Source organism: Fukomys damarensis, unplaced genomic scaffold (assembly GCF_012274545.1).
Source record: "Fukomys damarensis isolate Sample0158 unplaced genomic scaffold, DMR_v1.0_HiC HiC_scaffold_39, whole genome shotgun sequence".
NCBI lineage: Eukaryota > Metazoa > Chordata > Mammalia > Rodentia > Bathyergidae > Fukomys > Fukomys damarensis.
This window is the reverse complement of record NW_022900951.1, coordinates 95,257,916-95,276,119: the sequence shown is the minus strand read 5'-3', so window position 1 is coordinate 95,276,119 and position 18,204 is coordinate 95,257,916. Positions and strand designations below refer to the sequence as shown.

General features: G+C 33.8%; 1 long non-coding RNA gene across 2 annotated transcripts in view; it reads left to right on the top strand.

Moving 5' to 3' along the window:
* The window catches only part of LOC104861278, a 53,658-nt gene extending 45,700 nt beyond the window's left edge, over positions 1-7,958 (top strand). Inside the window, exon 5 of one of the 2 annotated variants that reach the window (XR_004515817.1) lies at positions 7,922-7,958. This is a non-coding gene — a long non-coding RNA (uncharacterized LOC104861278). The remainder of the gene's footprint in view (positions 1-7,921) is intronic. The other variant, XR_004515818.1, reaches the window with a different exon arrangement.
* Positions 7,959-18,204: the final 10,246 nt, after the last annotated feature.

Below are 18,204 nucleotides of genomic sequence, written 5' to 3'. Positions count from 1 at the left end.
TATATCACTTATGAAAGAATCAGGACAAATATTTTAGAAACCTTATCATTTAATATGGCTTTCTTGATTATAAAACAATAATCAGAAATATTTGAGTTAGGTACATTAACATATTTAGTAGGAACTGTATATAGAATATATTACAGAATCATGATTATTATTGTTAGCTGTGTGAGAATTTTAATAATGTATATGCAAAAGAGAATTGAATCCTAAGAACCTTGGCCTAATGTGGTCCTAGGAAGTATACTTTCAGAGCTTTCCTGAGGTACTGCCCAGTCAAGCTTCAGGAAAACAGTTGCCTATCTGCATTGGAAATGTCCTGAAATGTCAATAAAACCTTTCCCTCTCCTCTTCATAGCCTTTCTCTATAGCCATTCATTTTACTTATCAAAGACATCAAAGTTACTGTATTGGGGAGAGGGTTTAATTGTGACCTGAGCCATTTATAGAGAGAATTTTTATAGTGTCTAACCTCAGTATTTGAATGGTCTTCATTTGACAGTGATTGATTTAAAGAAACTCAGAAGTCAATAAATGTATTTATTTATTAAGATACGAAAACAACCTTATTTTCTAATTAATTTTATTGGTACATTTAAGGTATGCAATATAATGACATTCATCATTGGAAATTTGCACCTTTACATAATCCATCTTGGTTGTTATTTTTTCCCCATTCCCCTGTCCTCTCTTCAACCCCTCCACCCCTCCCTATCTACAAAGACTTTACTTCCATTTTTTCTTTTTCTCATATTAATTCCATTCCCTTCTTTCTTATTTTTCAACAAAGTTGATGCTATTATATCTACTCCCCCATCTTGAACAGAAATTTTAAATCCTCTTGTTGCATTGGTAGTTTTTGAGTTCAGGGTCTGAAATTAGATAGCCTGTCTTCATGCTTTGTTCTGGCACTTCTTGGGTTTGTGATCATGCTCAAATTACTTAGCTCCTCTCTGCCTTTTTGTCTATAAAATGTAGAACATTGCTTCCTATTTTATTGGGTTGTTGTCAGCCTTAAATATGATAATACATGTGAAACATTTCAAAGAGTTTCTGTTATATAGTGAATGGTTAATAGAAGTTAGCTATTACTCTATCTTAGAATGATAAATGATATTAAGCATTTACTATCTATGATCAGCATTTTGTCAATCTCAACATGTTTTTAAAAAAAATGTATTAGTACATGTTTGTACCACATGTTTACATTCATCTTAGGGAGTAGGTACATGTGCTTAGCATATTTCAATTATCTTTATTCCCCTCCCCCTCCCTGCCCTTCCTCCATCTCTATATCCTATTTGCTTTGCAAAAGATCTGTCTCCATTTCTATTATTTATCTTTTATTTTGTTTTTTTAATATATCATTTCTACTTTGGGTTTCTCATATAAGAGAAGGTATGTGATATTTAAGCTTGTGCATCTGATTTATTTCACTTATTAGTATGGTCTCAAGGTACATCCATGTTCCTACAAATGATTCAAAATTGTTCCTTTTGGCAGAGTAGTACATTATGTACAAACACTATTTTATTACTCTTTCTTTTCTTTCTTTCTTTCTTTTTTTTTTTTTGCAGCGCTGGGGATCAAAGTCAAGGCTTCACACACATTATGCAAGCACTCTTCCTCTGAGCTACACAGCCATTTTCAAACATTATTTTGATGTAGTAATGTACCGTACTGAGAGGAGCATCATCTTTTAACCATTAGGTTGGGAACAGTAGAGTGACAATTTAATTTACTAATCATTGTTTGAACATAATCAACTGCTAGCCAACTATATATCTGAACAGATTTACTTTATACATTCTCTTCCATTGAATAAAATCCTTTAGCAAGTCCTATAGATTTTATTTGTTAAAGTGCTCTGAAAAGGAGATGGTAAATCTAAAACGGGAAATATTAGAAATGATATGAAACTGAGCTTTCAAAACAGAATAATATGTAAGATAGTATTAGATAAGTAATCCTATTGTCAGGATCTGACATTATTCTACATACAGTATTTGCTTTTAGTCATTCTTTTCTGTGACATTTTGAGTAAAACATGTTATTCATTATTTTAGTATTAATCATGTTTTTATTCCTCTAAAATATGTCATTAAAATTTTTGCTGCATCTTTAAATATAACTTTTTATTTTTTATTTTATTTTATTTTTTAATTTTTGGTACCGGGGATTGAACTTGGGTCTTTGCACTTGCAAGGCAGGCCATCAAACTGCTGAGCTAGATCCCCGGCCCTTAAACATAACTTTTTAAATAACCAACAAACAAAATTATTTCTGGGGCAATGTGGGTTCAGTTTGGTTTGGTAAATAAAAACAATGAATTCCTTTGTGATATATTCTACTACAGTAAACTTTTGAGAAATGTAGCAATTGTATTGTTAAGGTTATCTATATAAACAACCACTGTCATAGTGATAGTATGTGATTCCAGAGAAAACCAGAAAATATGTTCTTAGTCAACACTGTATGTAGGTTGTGCGTTGTAGCTAGAAATAGAACAAGGAGTTACCAAGTGCTCCTTTGCTAATTCGGTGGAGTGGGCAGTTAGCTCCTTTCCTCCATGGTTAAAGACCTCTGTCCTTTTGCCAGCTGTTGTGTTCAGTTGTCTGGTTTATTTTGGGTTTCCTGTGGGTTGATTCCAGGGGGAGATATCAGTTGTATATGATTGCCTTTTAAAATGTCTTGTACAAATGTGTTATGAACATTTTTTTGGGGGGAAAATCATAGTCTTTCTGAAACAGTTTGTCTTTGAGTTCTGGGGAATTAGCCAGGTTGTAAAATGAATGTATTAAAGAAATAAGTCCTCTATTAATTTTAAATACTTGCTGTGAAAAGTGTTTTGAAGTAGCATAGCAAACAAGGGAATGCTGTGGACACTTTGCAGAAAAACATTTGGATCTCTTAGATATCCTGCAGGTACCCGGGTAGAGATGGCGCAATCAGTTGAATTGGTAGCTCATTACCAAAGAGAAGGATTGATGTAATACTGGAAGGATCCCTACTCTCACTGTCAGGGATCTGCTTAAGCCTATTGTATGTTAGACATTTTTATTAATAACTTGGATAGAAACACGGAAAACTTGCTTACCAGATGTAAACAGGCCATAAAGATGAATGCAGTGAATCCAGAATCATGACATAAAAAGAACTTCGCTGATTGGTCCTTTATCCCTTAATGATAAAATCTAACAGGGATATATGATAAGGTCTGTACTTAGGAATGAGGATATATTATTGATTGGCTGAGTAGTTGTTTGTACTTGTATGCTACTGGTTTCTTTACTATCTGTGTGACCTTGGACAAGTTACTTAACCTTGTTTATCCCTGTTTTCTCTTTTACAAATATATGCTCATGGTAAGAAAAAAATCCAGTAGTGAAACAGTAGAAAGGAACATAAATAAAAAGTAAGTCTTTCCAGGCATGGTGGCGTACGCCTGTAATCCCAGCCCTTGGGAGGCTGAGGCAGGAAGAAAACTGAGTTTGAGACCAGCCTGGGCATGTGTATACATATATAAAACTTGAGTTTCAGGTCAGTTTCAACTACATAGTGAGACACTGTCTCAAAAAATAAATACATACATAAATACATGCATACATACATGCATACATACATACAAAAAGCAAAAAAAAAAAAAGTAAGTCTTTCAGGCCTCTAATTTCCAGTCCTTTTCTCTAGATATTGCGTGCATAAATGTGTGTGTGTGTGTGTGTGTGTGTATGTGTGTTTTTCCAGATACGACAGAGATAGTCTAGGCATACAATAAGCATATGGGTTTATCAACCTTCTTTCTAGAAACATATCATGTACACTCTTCCTTCTTCTGTATGTTTTATTTGTCTAGTATAGAGGTTAAAATAATAGAATTTAGAATCACATTACCTGAATTTAAATCCCAGCTCTACTATTTGACTGGTTATATAAACTTGGGCAAATTATTTACAGGGCTGATTTAACCATAAATCATAATGTGACCTAGTGTGCTTTGGTTTCATCATCTGCTAAATGGAGATTATAATAATGCCTATTTTATAGGGTTATTGTAAAACGTATCTGAGTTAATATTTGGAAAGTTGGTAGCACTTGGCATACATTAATTTCTATATGTTTACTAAATAGTTTAAAATTAAATAAACTATAGATATACTAAGAAATTTAAGCACTACTAAAAAAGTGTACAATGTAAAATCTCTTTCCTGTCACAGATCTCTAGTCCTCTGCTTCCCTCTTCAGAAATAGCCACTGTTAGCATTTTTCATGTATCCTCTAGAGGTTGATTGTATAAACATATCATCTTCTATTTAATTAAACTATTTCCTGCTTAATGGGCACTCTGTTTTTTTTCCAACCCTTGCTATTTCAAACAATGCTCCAATAAATATCCCTATACATATGTCATTTGCAAATGTGGAGTACAAGAGCAGGGTAAATTTTCTAAACTATAATTGCTAGTTCAGTAATTTAAAATTTCCATGCATATTGATAAATTAATCTCCATTCTGGATATACTGCTTTGAATACCTATCAGAAATGTATGAAAATGTCCGTTTTCCCATGTGCACATAAAAATAGTATTATCAAACTTTTGGATCCTTGACAGTTTTACAAGTGCAAATGGCATCTTATTCTAAATATGTTTTCCTTTCATTACAAGTTAGCTTTAACATTTTTCACATTTGAAAAGTAATTCCCTTTCTGTCTTTCCTGTAAACTGTCCATATCCTTGACCTATTTTTTCTGTTGCTCTTTATTTTTAAGTTGTGGGAGTTCTTTATATATTAATAAAGTTAATATATAACTTTATATTATAGTTGTTGTATCTGTGATATTAATTGCCAGTACTGCATTTTTTTCTCTTTCAACTTTAGTTGTAGTGTTTTTTTATGAAGACTTTCTAAGTTTTTATGAACTTAAATATTTCAGTCTTCTTTTAGGCTGCCGTTTTTTGTGTCCTTTTTGGAAAGGCCTTTTCCACTTTGGGATAATTAAAAAAACTTTCATGTTATTTTTTTGTGATTTAAAAAAATGTTTATATCGTTGATCTAAGATAAGGAGATTTTTTTTTCTCTGCAGAGAACTTCAAATGTCAATGTAATCAAATAAATCAAAGCATTTTTAATTATCCTTTCATTTTGTGTCTTATTTAAATGGAACTTCCTTATCCCAAAGTCATAAAAATATCTACTTTTTCTAATACAGTTTAGGTTCTTTAAAGCACTTTAATCCTATGTAGAATTTACTTTGATGCAAAGAATGTAGTAGGTATCCAGCCTATGTCTAGCCCGCTGTCACTGTATCATTTTCTTAATACAACCTTTCCCCGCAGTGGTTTGAAATGTGCCTTTTATTCCAATACTAAAATCTCATACATATTTGGCTCTCTATTTCTCAACTGTGTTTTGTTCTGGTGCTCTGTCAGTTTGTACATCAATATCAAACTCTTTTAAATAACATACTGATAGACAAGTATATATCTATCCTTAGCTTATTAAGAGTATTTTAAGTCAGCAGTAGATGTTGAATTTTGTCAGATACCTTCTCAACATCTGTGATCAAATACTTTCTCAACATCTATTTTTATCTATTGATTTATTAATATAGTGAATTATGTTAATAGATTTCCTAACATAAAAATAAGTTTGCCCTCCAGAAATGGGCCCAAATGGTCATTCTGTTTTATTGTTTTTATTTTTTTTTCATTTTTTACTCATTAAGTTTATTAGTATATTTTAGGTATGCAATATGATGACATTCATTATTGGGAATTTGTACCTTTATATGATGTATCTTGGTTCTTATTTTCTCCTCATTCCCTGCCCTCCCTTCAACTCCTTCACCCCTCTCTATATACAAAGACTTTGTTTCCATTTTTTCCTTTTCTCATATTTACTCCTTTCCCTTCTTTCCTTTCCTCTTCCCCTTTCCCTTTGAACCTTTTCTTCTGATTTCACATCTATTATACATTTTGATCCTTATTTACACTTTCAGTATCTCACACCAGAAAAACTATTTGGTATTTACACATGTGTGTCCTATTTATTTTACTAAAGAGTATGGCCTCAATTTGCATCCATTTAGCTGTAAGTGTCTCTAGTTTATCATTGTGAAAGGCTGAATAGTTACTCCATTTTATAAACACACACACACACACACACACACACACACACACACATCATCTTATCCAGTCACCAGTTGATAGGCGTTTGGGTTGTTTCCAAGATTTAGCTATTACAAACTGTGCTGCTATAAACATGGATGAGCATATGTCACTGTGGCATGTGGCTTTTTATTCTTTTGGGAAGATACCCAGTAGGAGAATAGCTGGGTCAAATGGGACTTAAAGTCCAATTTTTTTGAGGAGTCTCCACTCTGATTTCCACAGTGGTTGCACCAGTCTACATTCCCACCAACAGTGGAGAAGGGTTCCTTTTTCCCCATAACCCTGCCAGCATTTGTTATTGGTTGATTTCTTTTTTTAAATTGAGTTTATTGGTACATTTTAGGTATACAGTACAGTTACATTCATTATTGGGATCTTGTACCTTTACATGATAAGGTCTTGGTTCTCATTTTTCCCCTTACCCCTTCGCTCCTTTCACCCCCTCCTCCCTACCCGTTTACAAACACTTTATTTCCATTTTTTCATTTTCTCATATTTTTTTTTCTTTTGCCTTATTACCTTTCCCCTACCCTTCCCACTTTCCCTACACCTTTCACTCTTGGTCTCATTTTTTCCCCTTGTCCCTTCCCTCCCTTATTGGTTGATTTATTGATAGCAGCCATTCTTTCTGAGGTGCAGTGGAATCTCAGCATTGTTTTCATTTGCATCTCTCCCCTGTGTTCTCTTCTTCACATGGGCTTTCTAATTTTACTTGTTAATAATTTGTATAGGAATTTTGCATTGATATTCATAAATGAGATTGAGCTCTAGCATTCTTTTAACTGTGAAGAAGATAATCTGGTTCTCTGTGCTATAAAACAGGTCAAATAACATTGGAGTTGTTACTTGAATATTTTGTAGAGTTTATCTGAAACTTCTGGACCTTTTGCATTTTGAGAAGACTTGGACAATATATTTCAATTTAATTGATAGTAACTTTTGTGGTACAAGGGATTGAAACTGGGGGCTGATACTCTACTACTGAGCTACATCTCAGCCCTTAAAAATTTTTTATTTTGAAACAAATTCTCAATGAGTTACACAGGTGGGCCTTGAATTTGTGATCCCAAAGAGGTGTGATAACAGACATATGTCACCTTGTCGGGCTGTAGTAATTATTTTTGAATTTTTAATCTGTTCTTGAATTAAATTTTGTGATTCAAATAATGTGAAAATGGTACATTTCACCCAAGTTTTCAAGTGTATTTTTATAAAGTTGAATGGATTACTATATAATAAACCTTTTGATTTTGTTTGTGTACACAAGGGGTGATTGAAAGATATGATGAAACTTTAAATTAAAAAATTATTACAATAAACCCACATTACTGAAACGATGGGATAAATGTGTTCAAAGTAAAGATATATATATTTTCAGGGGGAATTAATGACAATGTGTCTTTTACTGTAATAATTTTAAAAAATGTTTTGTAAACATTCACCATATTTTATGATCACCACAAATTATCAAATGTTTATAGCAGTTTCTGTCAAATAAAAGTATTATTATGTGTTTTCATCTACCTTAGTCACTAGATAGGGCACTGCAAATTCTGGCTCTTTCCCAACTCAAAATTACTATGCGAATCTTTTGAACTGACTCGGGATATTGAGAGAACCACAACAGTGTAACTAAATACACTCAAAAAAAGACTTTCAGGCCTGCTTGAGAAAATGGTAAGAAGGGGTGGTCTTTTGGGAAAATTGCAGAGTGGTAAGCAGCAATAAATCTACTTCTCTATGATTCAGAATACAGGCACTGGAAAATAACAACTTGAGGAAGAAAAGAAGGAGGGAGGTGGTTCCCCGGGATCCAGGAAGGATCTGAAAGAAAAATTGGAGCCTACAGAGAAATGAAGAGACAAACCACGTTGCAGAAAAATGAAAGGGCAATCTGCACTTTCTCCCAGACTCCTGGCTTGTGATGAGAGAAGGGAAGGTGGAATCTATAGAGACACAGTGAAGATGGGTGACCCCAGAGGCCTTCAAGGGCAAATACACCAGTATAACAGAGCAGTGGATGCCATGCACTGCAACAACTGGTAAGTGACTCCAGTCCAAGTTTCTGCCATATACCCTGGAGAGGGTGCCTGGTCAGATGCCATTTTATGGAGGACCCAACTAAACCTGGAACTCAGAGCAGCCACAGGTTGGCCTTATCTAAAGGCACCGAATGTTAAACTCACATGCTCAGGGAGCTGAGGTCAGACTGCAAGAGACAGGCAGAGAGCTGTACACTAAACAACTCAGGCCCTACCCCTACAACCAAAGGCCAGGTTCAACCTGAATTTTTTTGGATTTGAAAGTCCCAAAACTGTCACCACACCCACTACTGGCTTTTTTAGATTTTCCAGCACAGATCTAGGCTTTGACTATCTTCCTTGTCTACCAAGTAGAGCAGTCATACCTTGAATTGGAAACTGCCATAAAACTGTAGACCTCCAAAGATAACCACACACTTGAAATCACAGAGCATTTTCTTATTTTTTCTCTGCTTTTGTTTTTAGTTATTCATTTTTTATTGCTTATTTTTATATTTCTGTGAATTTGAACATTGTTTTGAAATTTTTCTTTGTTTTGTTCTTTTTTTTGTTTTCTCCCTTTTTCCTTCCCCTATCTTCTTTATCAGTGTCCTGATACCTGAGTAATATTACTTTGTCCTTCAGCCTTGCTTGTAACTAATGTTTCTTCTTTAATTTCTCTACTTTTTTTTAATTCTTTTAAATTTTCTCCCTATAGGACAAAATCACTGTACTGAGGGGATATTTGCTGTATGTAATTTTCTAATTTGTCTTAGATTTTGTTTTATAACTTTATATGTTGAATCTAGGGTTAAGGGAAGTAAATTATTAGTTATCACAGTTTGTCATTTTCCACTCTTTGTTTGATGCTATTGTTATTACTGATTGTACTACTTTAGCCAAGATGACAGTTGATGTTATCAGTTCATCTTCCTTCTATGCTAGTACCCCAATTGTCTGGGGATCATTAACAATACTACAGCTCAGTACCAAATAACTGGATGCTAAGCCAAACAGTCTGTAACCTTTCATCCCTAATAAACAGAAGAGGCAGGATCCTAGCACAGACTCAAAGGCCAAAAGCCAGCTATGCCTAGAAGACATCTCTGAAAAGTAATCATTTTTAGAGAGGTCTCAATACTAGTAATAAAGCTATCTATCACAAGCAATTTACAAGGTTCAATTCAGAAAATAAACAATCAAACAAAAAATGAGAAAACGTGGAAACAAGATGCAACCCAATATCCCCAACACACCCAAGGCAAATTGAAGGGGCAATGAGGTGGAAGGAAACAAAGCCACCTCACTAAACTTTCTGAAATGGTAATAGCAGAAGTAATAAAACAGATAAATAAGTCTCTCAACAAAACCAAGACAAATAATTACACAGATAATTAAAAAGATGAAGACCATAATGAAATAAATGGTTAGTAAATCTAGAATAAATACATATAATAATTAGAGGAGCTTAGGAAAAAGAGGGAAACCATGAATAGCTAACATAGGAAAGAGTTGTATGTCATAAAACAGATTCAAACAGATATCCAGGAGATTAAAAAATACCATTGAAAGTATATGAAGCCAAATCAACCAATGTGAATATGTTATATCAGGTTTCAAAGTTAGGGTGATCACCTAATGAAAGATGTCTTAAAAATAATAAGAGACCACAAAATCCAACAGCTGCTAGATGATCCAAAAAAGAATAATATCAAATTAATTAGAATCAACGAAAAATCAGATGATAGACCAAAGGACATAAAAAAACTTGTTCATAGAAGTAATTCCAGAAAACTTTTCAAGCATGTAAAAAAATTTGACATACAGATTTTCCATATAGAATTCCAAATAGCCATGACTAGAAAAAAACTGTACCAAGGCATGTAATAGTCAAGATTCTAGAAATTCAGCAAAAGAACAGAATATTAAAAGCTGTTAATTAGAGAAAAGAAACAACCTATTAAGGAAAACTTATCAGAATCACAGCAGAGTTCTCCACACAGCCCTTAAATCAAGGAGAGCTTGGAGTGAAGTACTTCAAGCCCTAAGAGAAAACAACCTCTAACCCAGATTAATGTACCCTACAAAACTATCTTTCAAAATTGATGTAGAAATAAGATACTTCCATTATAAAGAACACCTGAAGAAATTCATGACTACTAAACCAGCACTCCAGAAAGTTCTGAAGGATATTCTAGAAAAAGATAATGAAGACAATAATTCCAAGTAACCCAAAAAAATCGATGTACCAGGCAAGGTGAGCAATTAAACAGAGGCAAAAGAAAGGCTAACAAGCACAGGAAAATAATGACATTGGTAAGTTGATACATATCAGTTATAATCACCAATGTAAACAATCTCAATTCAGCAATCAGAAGAAACAGATTGGCAGAATGGATCAAGAAACAAGATCAAACAATATGCTACATACAAGAAGAACATTTAACTCCAAAAGAAGTCCATAGACTGAAAGTCAGAGGATGGAAAATAATACGCCATGCAACAGGAATCCAGAAATAAGCATGGGTAGCTATTCTATTTGCAGACAGTGGATTTCAAGCCAAGACTGATCAGAAGAGATGAAGAAGGTCACTACATACTTGTTCAGTGAACAATCCAAGAGGAAGAAATAACAACTGTACATATATATGCACTAAATACCAGCATACCCAACTATATAAAAATTAATAGATATGAAAAATCAAATAAGCACTAACACAGTTGTACTGGGGAATCTCACTACCCCACTGTCACAAATAGACATTTCAATTAGGCAAAAAAATCAACAAAGAAATATCAGAACTGAAACAAGCCTTTGTACAAAAGGACTTAGTAGATATCTACAGAGTATTCCACCCCGAACAATAGATTACACATTCTTTTAAGCTGTACATGGGACTTTCTCCAAAATAGACCACATACTAGGTCATAGAGCATGCTTAGGTAAATGCAAATTAATTGAAACTATCCCATGCATATTTTCAGATCATAGTGCAATGAAATTAAAAATCAGTGGCAAAAGAGACCACAAAAACTGCATAAACACATCAAAATTAAATAACACCCTGGTTAACGACTAATGGGTCATAGATGAAATTAAAGTAGAAATTAAATTATAATGCCATTACAACATACTGGAACTTATGGGACACAATCAAAACAGTCCAATGAGGGAAATTTATAGCAATGAATTCCCACAGGAGAAAAATGGAGCAAGCTTAAATAAATAACCTAATGTTGAACCACAAGCATCTAGAAAAAGAAGAGCAAGTTAACCACAGCACATACGAGGGAGGAAATTATATACAGAGCAAACATAATGTAATTGAGATTAAGAAAAATCATACAAAGAATCAAAGAATTGAAGAGTTGGTTCTTTGAAAGATTAAATAAAATTGACAAACCCTTATCCAACCTTATCAAATGAAGGAAAGAAAAGATGCAATTCATGCAATTAGAAATGAAAACGGTGAAATCACAATGAATTCTGCAGAAATCCAGAAGATCATGAATACCAACTTCAAGAACCTTTACTCTAATAAGATGGAAAAAATAAACCAGAAGAAATGGACAGAATCCTAGATACATATGAATTACCAAAGCTGTATTAAGAAGATATAAAAATTCTAAGTAACACAGTATCAGTTAATGAAATTGAAGAAATAATTACAAAAACAACACCAAAAAACACCCAACACAAAAAAGCCCAGGTCTAGTAGATTTACTGCTGAATTCTATGATAACTTTAAAGAAGATCTAATGCCACTACTCCTCAAACTCTTTAATGGAATTGAAAGAGAAGCAACAACCCCAAAGTCATTCCTGAAGCAAGCTTTACCTTGATACCAAAATCAGAGAAGGGTCCTACCAAAAAAGAGAACTATGGGCCAATCGCCTTACAGAACATAGATGCAGAAATCCTCAGTAAGATATTGACAGAGTACAGCAAAACATCAAGAATTATAATATACCATGACCATGTAAGATTCATTCCAGGGAAGCAGGGATGGTTCTGCACAAATCAATAAATGTAGTACTATTACATATATTAATAGAACCATGGACAAAAACCGCATGATTATCTCAATAGATGCAGGAAAAGCATATGACCAAGTCCAATATCCAGTCATGATAAAAAGCCTTAAAGAAAATTGGAATAGAAGGTCTTTATCACACAACAATCAACATCATAGTAAATGGTCAAAAACTGAAAGCTTTCATTGTAAAATCAGGAACAAGATACCAACTATCACCATTCCTATTCCATATAGTGCTAGAAACATTAGCCAGAGCTATTATCCAAGAGAAGGAAATAAAAGGAATATGGATAGGTAAGGAAGATATTAAATTATCATTATTTGTGAGTGACATTATACTCTACATAGAAGACCCTTAAAATTCCACCAAAAAACTCCTGAAATAAATAATCAAATTCAGTAGTATAGCAGGAGACAAAATCAACACTCAGAAATCAATAGCACTCCTGTACACAAATAATAAACTCACTGAGGGAGAAATCAGGGATACAACAACTTTCACAGTAGCATCAAGAAAAATGCAATGATGTAATACTTTGTTGTGGAAACTACAAACAATATTGCAATTAATGTCTTTGTACATTCTATAGAATAATTTCCTAGAAGGTGAAAGCTGTGTCAAAGATTAAGAGCATTTAAAGTTTTAGTAAATACCGCCAAATTCCACAGCGGTTTTAAACTTGGTAACAGATCCTGCAGAAAGTAGAACATTTGGCAGATAATACTTTTCTTCCAGATAAATTAAGAAATTTTTTGAGGTTCAAGGCAGGCACTCTTCTGTCTTTTTGAAGAACACAATTTTTATATTCATTTTCTGAGAAAAATAATATATTTTAGACTTTGGCCACTAGGCTTTGAAAATAACTTTTAGTATGAAATATACTGCCTATATTGAAAAACCTGTGTATTTAACATTGTACAGTGTGATGCAAATATTTTCTAACCCCCAACTTTGGTCTTCGGTACTAACAGCTAACATATAACTTATGTCCATCTTAGCAATAGAGATTATGAGTTATGATTTTGGAAATTTTTTCTATCAAAAAATGAGTCTGGGGCTGGGGATTTAGCTTAGTGGTTCTGCTGCTGGCCTTGCAAGCCCAAGGACCTGAGTTTAATCCCTGGTACCAAAAAAAAAAAAAGAGTCTGCCCATGGTTATATTTTATAAAACATATTCATAATTATATCACCACATAATATTATAGCTCTGTTATGCACAATATAATTTCAGTTCAGATGTTTTCACTTAACACAAAGGTTACATCTTTGAACTGTTTTCCCTTTTGAAACTGGCCCTCCACATTCAACATGCATGTTATTTTATATTCATTCATGATGTGTGCTATGATATTTACACGTGTGCATGTTCAGTAGATCTATTAAATATAAATAAATGTAATTGCAACCCAATGTACAATAAATGATACCAAACACTGACATGAGACAAGGGTACAAGGACTGTTCCAGTCTATCTGTGCATTTTGTTTTCTTCTTTTCCTGTTACCATGCCACCAATCTAGCAGTTTCATTCTTTGTAAACTCCCTGGATTAGCCTTTTACTACCAACCAACAAAACCAGCACTATCTAATTACAAGCCTAAGAATGATCTAATCTTCAAGGCCAGCTGCCATAGGATACCACAGGCATCCCTTTAATCAAAATTATATAGATCTCATTTCATTTTTTCCCATTGAAATAATGAAAATTCCCAACAGGAATATATAAAAATATCTACATTTTGCATTGATTTGTTAGTGACTCCTCCCATCATTTTGATATAGTGGAACATAACACTGAATTCAAAGATTACTTTTTTGAAAATGGCACTTTCAAGTATGTACTTTTTCTTCTATTTTAGTTTGCTTTGAGTTTAATTTGTTTTAAATTGCTTTGAGTTTTCCCAATGAAGACCAAAGATCTGCCCAGGCTCTTGCATTCTTTTTCATTGTGTCCACTTGAAAAAACTTTTCTGTGGCTTACCATAGCAATGTATGGTCATTGTAAAACAAAACTAAATAGCAATGTGTAACAGATAATGGAAACAGGTTGCAATACTGTCCTCCACAGATAATCATTATTAATTACATTTTTACTCATTTTTTCATTCTTATCCAAATATATATATGTAATTTTAATAATTCATATATACAATTTTATGTCTCATTCTTCTTTCTTTTTCAAATATGTTATGTAAGTTCTATTTCAAACATAAATACAAACAAGAAAATGATATAACAAATACTTGGGTGACCACTGCCCATCCTTACAAAATCTTAACATGGTTTTATTATTTTATATTTTTAAAATAGAAGTGAGAACTTATACAGATGATATACCTGTATATCCTTTCTTGATCTCATTTTTTGTATTCAAAGAAAATTGTTATCACAAATTTCATGTTTATTATTTAGGTATCCATAAACCATAAGCATGCTTTAAGTATTTTCTAGTCATTTAAAACTTAATATAAATTGTATATATACTTGTGAAAGTTACTTTTTCACATAGTTTAAGTTATGATTAGCAGTGATTTGCTTTACTCCCCCCCAGCTTTCTGTTGGATTAATAGACTTTTCCATAGTCTCTTCATTTCTTCTGCTGGTTTAGAAGCTATACATTATATTTTATTTTTTAAGGTTTCCTTTAATGTTGTATGATACATAAACATATTTTTTCTTATAAAGTCATCAAGTTATCTAGTGTTTCTGTCCCTGTGCTTATCACTACAAGGCCTTTACCCTGCACATTTAGTATTTCTCCTGAATTGTCACTGCTGTTTCAACTCTTCCACCAAACATGCATAGTTCTTCCCACTATTGACATCCTGCACTAAAGTTATATATTTGCTATAAATGATGGTTCTACATTGACACATCATCATCATCCAAAGTGTAGTTTATATGAGAGTTCACTTCCAGTGTTGTTCATTCTGTGAGTTTTGACAAATAGTCAGTGGCATATTATCGCTGTTATAGTACTGCCCTGAATATCCTCTGCTTTGTGTAGTCATCTCTCCCTCCTCCTCTAACATTGGCAGTCACTCATATTTGTACTATCTCCTTAGTGTTGCTATTTCCAGAATGCTATATAGTTTGAATCATAGAGTACATAGTTCTTTCAGATTGGTTTCTTTTCTTTAGTAATATGTATTCATGACTTGCTAACTCATTCCTTTGTAGTGCTGAGTAATGTTCTACTGTCTGGATGTACCATAGAGTATTTACCCACCTAGTAAAAAGCATCTTGTTTGCTTCCACATTTTGGCAAATAAGACTAAAACTGCTATAAATATCTGTTTATGTGTTTGGTTTTCAGATCCTTTGGGTAAATACCAAGGAACATGAATGCTAGATCATATGGTAAGAGTGTGTTTACTTTTGTAAGAAACTGCTAAGCTGTCTTTCAACGTGACTTGCATTCTGCAGTTCTACCAGCAATGAATGGAAGTTCTTATTGTTCCAAATGTTCTTCAGTTATTTGGACTTTTTGCCATTCTATTGAGTATGTAGTGGTCTCTCATTGTTTTGATTTGCATTTCCCTAATGATCTATTATATTGATTATCTCTTCATATGCTTATTTTCTGTCTTGCATTTTGTTTGCAGAGGTGTCTATTCAAATCTTTTGCTCATTTTTAAATTGAGGTGTTTGTTTTCTTATTGTGGAGTTTTAAGAATTCTTCATTATTTTGAATAATAGTCTTTTGCTAATATTTTCTTCCTGAAGCCTGTGGCTAATCTTTGTATTCTCTTGACAGTATCATTTGCATAGTTTAAGTTTTGAATTTTAATGTAGTACAGCTTACCAGTTATTTCTTTCATAGATTTTGACTTTGATGTCTTATCTAATAAGTCGTTGCCATACCCAAGATCATCCAAATTTTCTCTTATTTTCTAGTTATTATAGTCCAAGATCCATTGTGAATTAAATTTTGTGAAGAGTATGATGACTGTGTTTAGATTCTTTTTATTCATGCGGATTTCTGGTTGTTCCAGCATTATTATAAAAAAGAATATCTTTTCCTCTGTATTACATTTCTTTCTTTATCAGAGATCACTTGATTTTTTTTTCAAAACTGGGACTGAATCCAGACAGCACTGAACTATATTCCAACCTTTTCTATGTATTTATTTTTGAGACATGGCCTCACTATATTGTCCAGGATGGCCTCAAACTTGCAATCCGCCTCAGCTTCCCAAATAGCTAGATTTAAGGGCATCCACCACCACATCCAATTTCATTTGGCTATTTTTGTCTGCCACTCTTTCAGGGATCTCTATCTTGTTTTATTGATATATTTATTTTGCCATTACCACATTGTCTTGGTTGCCATAGCTTTGTGGTAAGACTTGAAGTTGAGTAGGGTTAGTCCTGCAATTTTGTTCTTTTTTTTTTTTCTTTTTTCTTTTTTTTTGATATTGAGTTGGCTGTTCTGGGTCTTTTGGCTTCCCATGTGAAGTTTTGCTAGAGGCTAGATTGGCATTGGTTTGAATGCTATATATCAAATTGCAGAGAAATGACATACTGACAGTATTAAGTCTTCCTATCCACAAACAAGGAATATTCCTCCATTTATTTCATTTTAAAATATTTTAATTTTCCATAAAAATCTTGTGCATATTTTGTTAGATTTATAACAAATTATTTCATCTTTGGGTGCTACTAAAAGTAGTTTTGTCTTTTAAATTTCAAATTCTAGTTATGCATTGCTGCTATATTAGAAAGTGATTGATTTTTTTTTTCTGGTACTGGGAATTGAACTCAGGACCTTGTGCTTGCCAGGCAGGTGGGGTGTCACTGAGCTACATACCTATCCCATGATTGATTTTTGTATATTAGTCTTGTACCCTGCAAGCTTGTTATAATTGCTTATTAGTTTTAGTAGTTTTTTTCTCTTGAACTTTCTATATAGACAATTGTGCCATTCATGAACAAAGATAATTTTACTTTTTATTATTTTTATGTCTTTTTTGTGTTTTATCGCAATAGCTAGGAATTCTAGATTGAGGCTGAGAAGGAGTGATAAGGGAAGTCATTGGCTTATTTTTCATCATAGTAGGATAAATTTAAATGGGGCTAACATTGAAGAAATCTCAGAAAACTGATAGCATATAGGCACACTGCAACTCAATATTCAGAGATACGTGTTCCCTTGCATTTAGGAAGAATACATTAATATAGTTGACAGTATGGTCAGGAAGATGCTGTTTCCTGCCAGGCACCAAAGGCTGCAAAGACCCTGGGCTTTCCCAGGGCCACCTCAGAGCCCAGTCGCTGCTGACCTAGGCAATGGCTGGATGGGTGCTGTGAGTTGGGGCATTGACAGCCAGTGGCATGCATGGGATTTAGCATAGGGCCTCACACATTCTAGGTTGTGACATTTTTCTCTCATCCCAGGTGGGTGGACAGTGCTACATGCTGTCCTGGACAACCACAGTGCTTATAATAGCTCTTGTATGTGTTTTCCAGTGTTTCTTTTGTCAGAGTCTGGAAGAGTCACAGATCTACCAGTGTCAGCCCTGCGCTAAGTGAGGAGTGTGCAGCAGACATGGTGAAAATGGCCAAATCCAAAACTTTCCAGGCTTATCTGCTGAAATGTTATGGAACATGGCAACCAGGGATGAGCCTACTTCTTCAGCTCCAACTCCATGGTGAAAGTGGCATGTGGCCCCTCTGAGAAGAGTGTCCTTTTCACTGGGCTGCAGGTGGTCACATACATCTGTGAGAACTGCAAGACCACACTTGAGTGGAAATACTAACATGCTTTTGAGAGCAATGAAATATGTGAGAAAGAACATTTTATTATTGAGCTTGCCCACATAGTCAGAGTTGGAAATAAAGTGGAAATATTTCATTCTCTTTTGAATACTGTTTCATAAAACAGACTGTGAATGTAATAGAGATTTAGAGCATCCTCGATGATGGTATTTTTTGAACTTCAACCTCGCAGGCTAGCTGTGCTGCAATATTTCA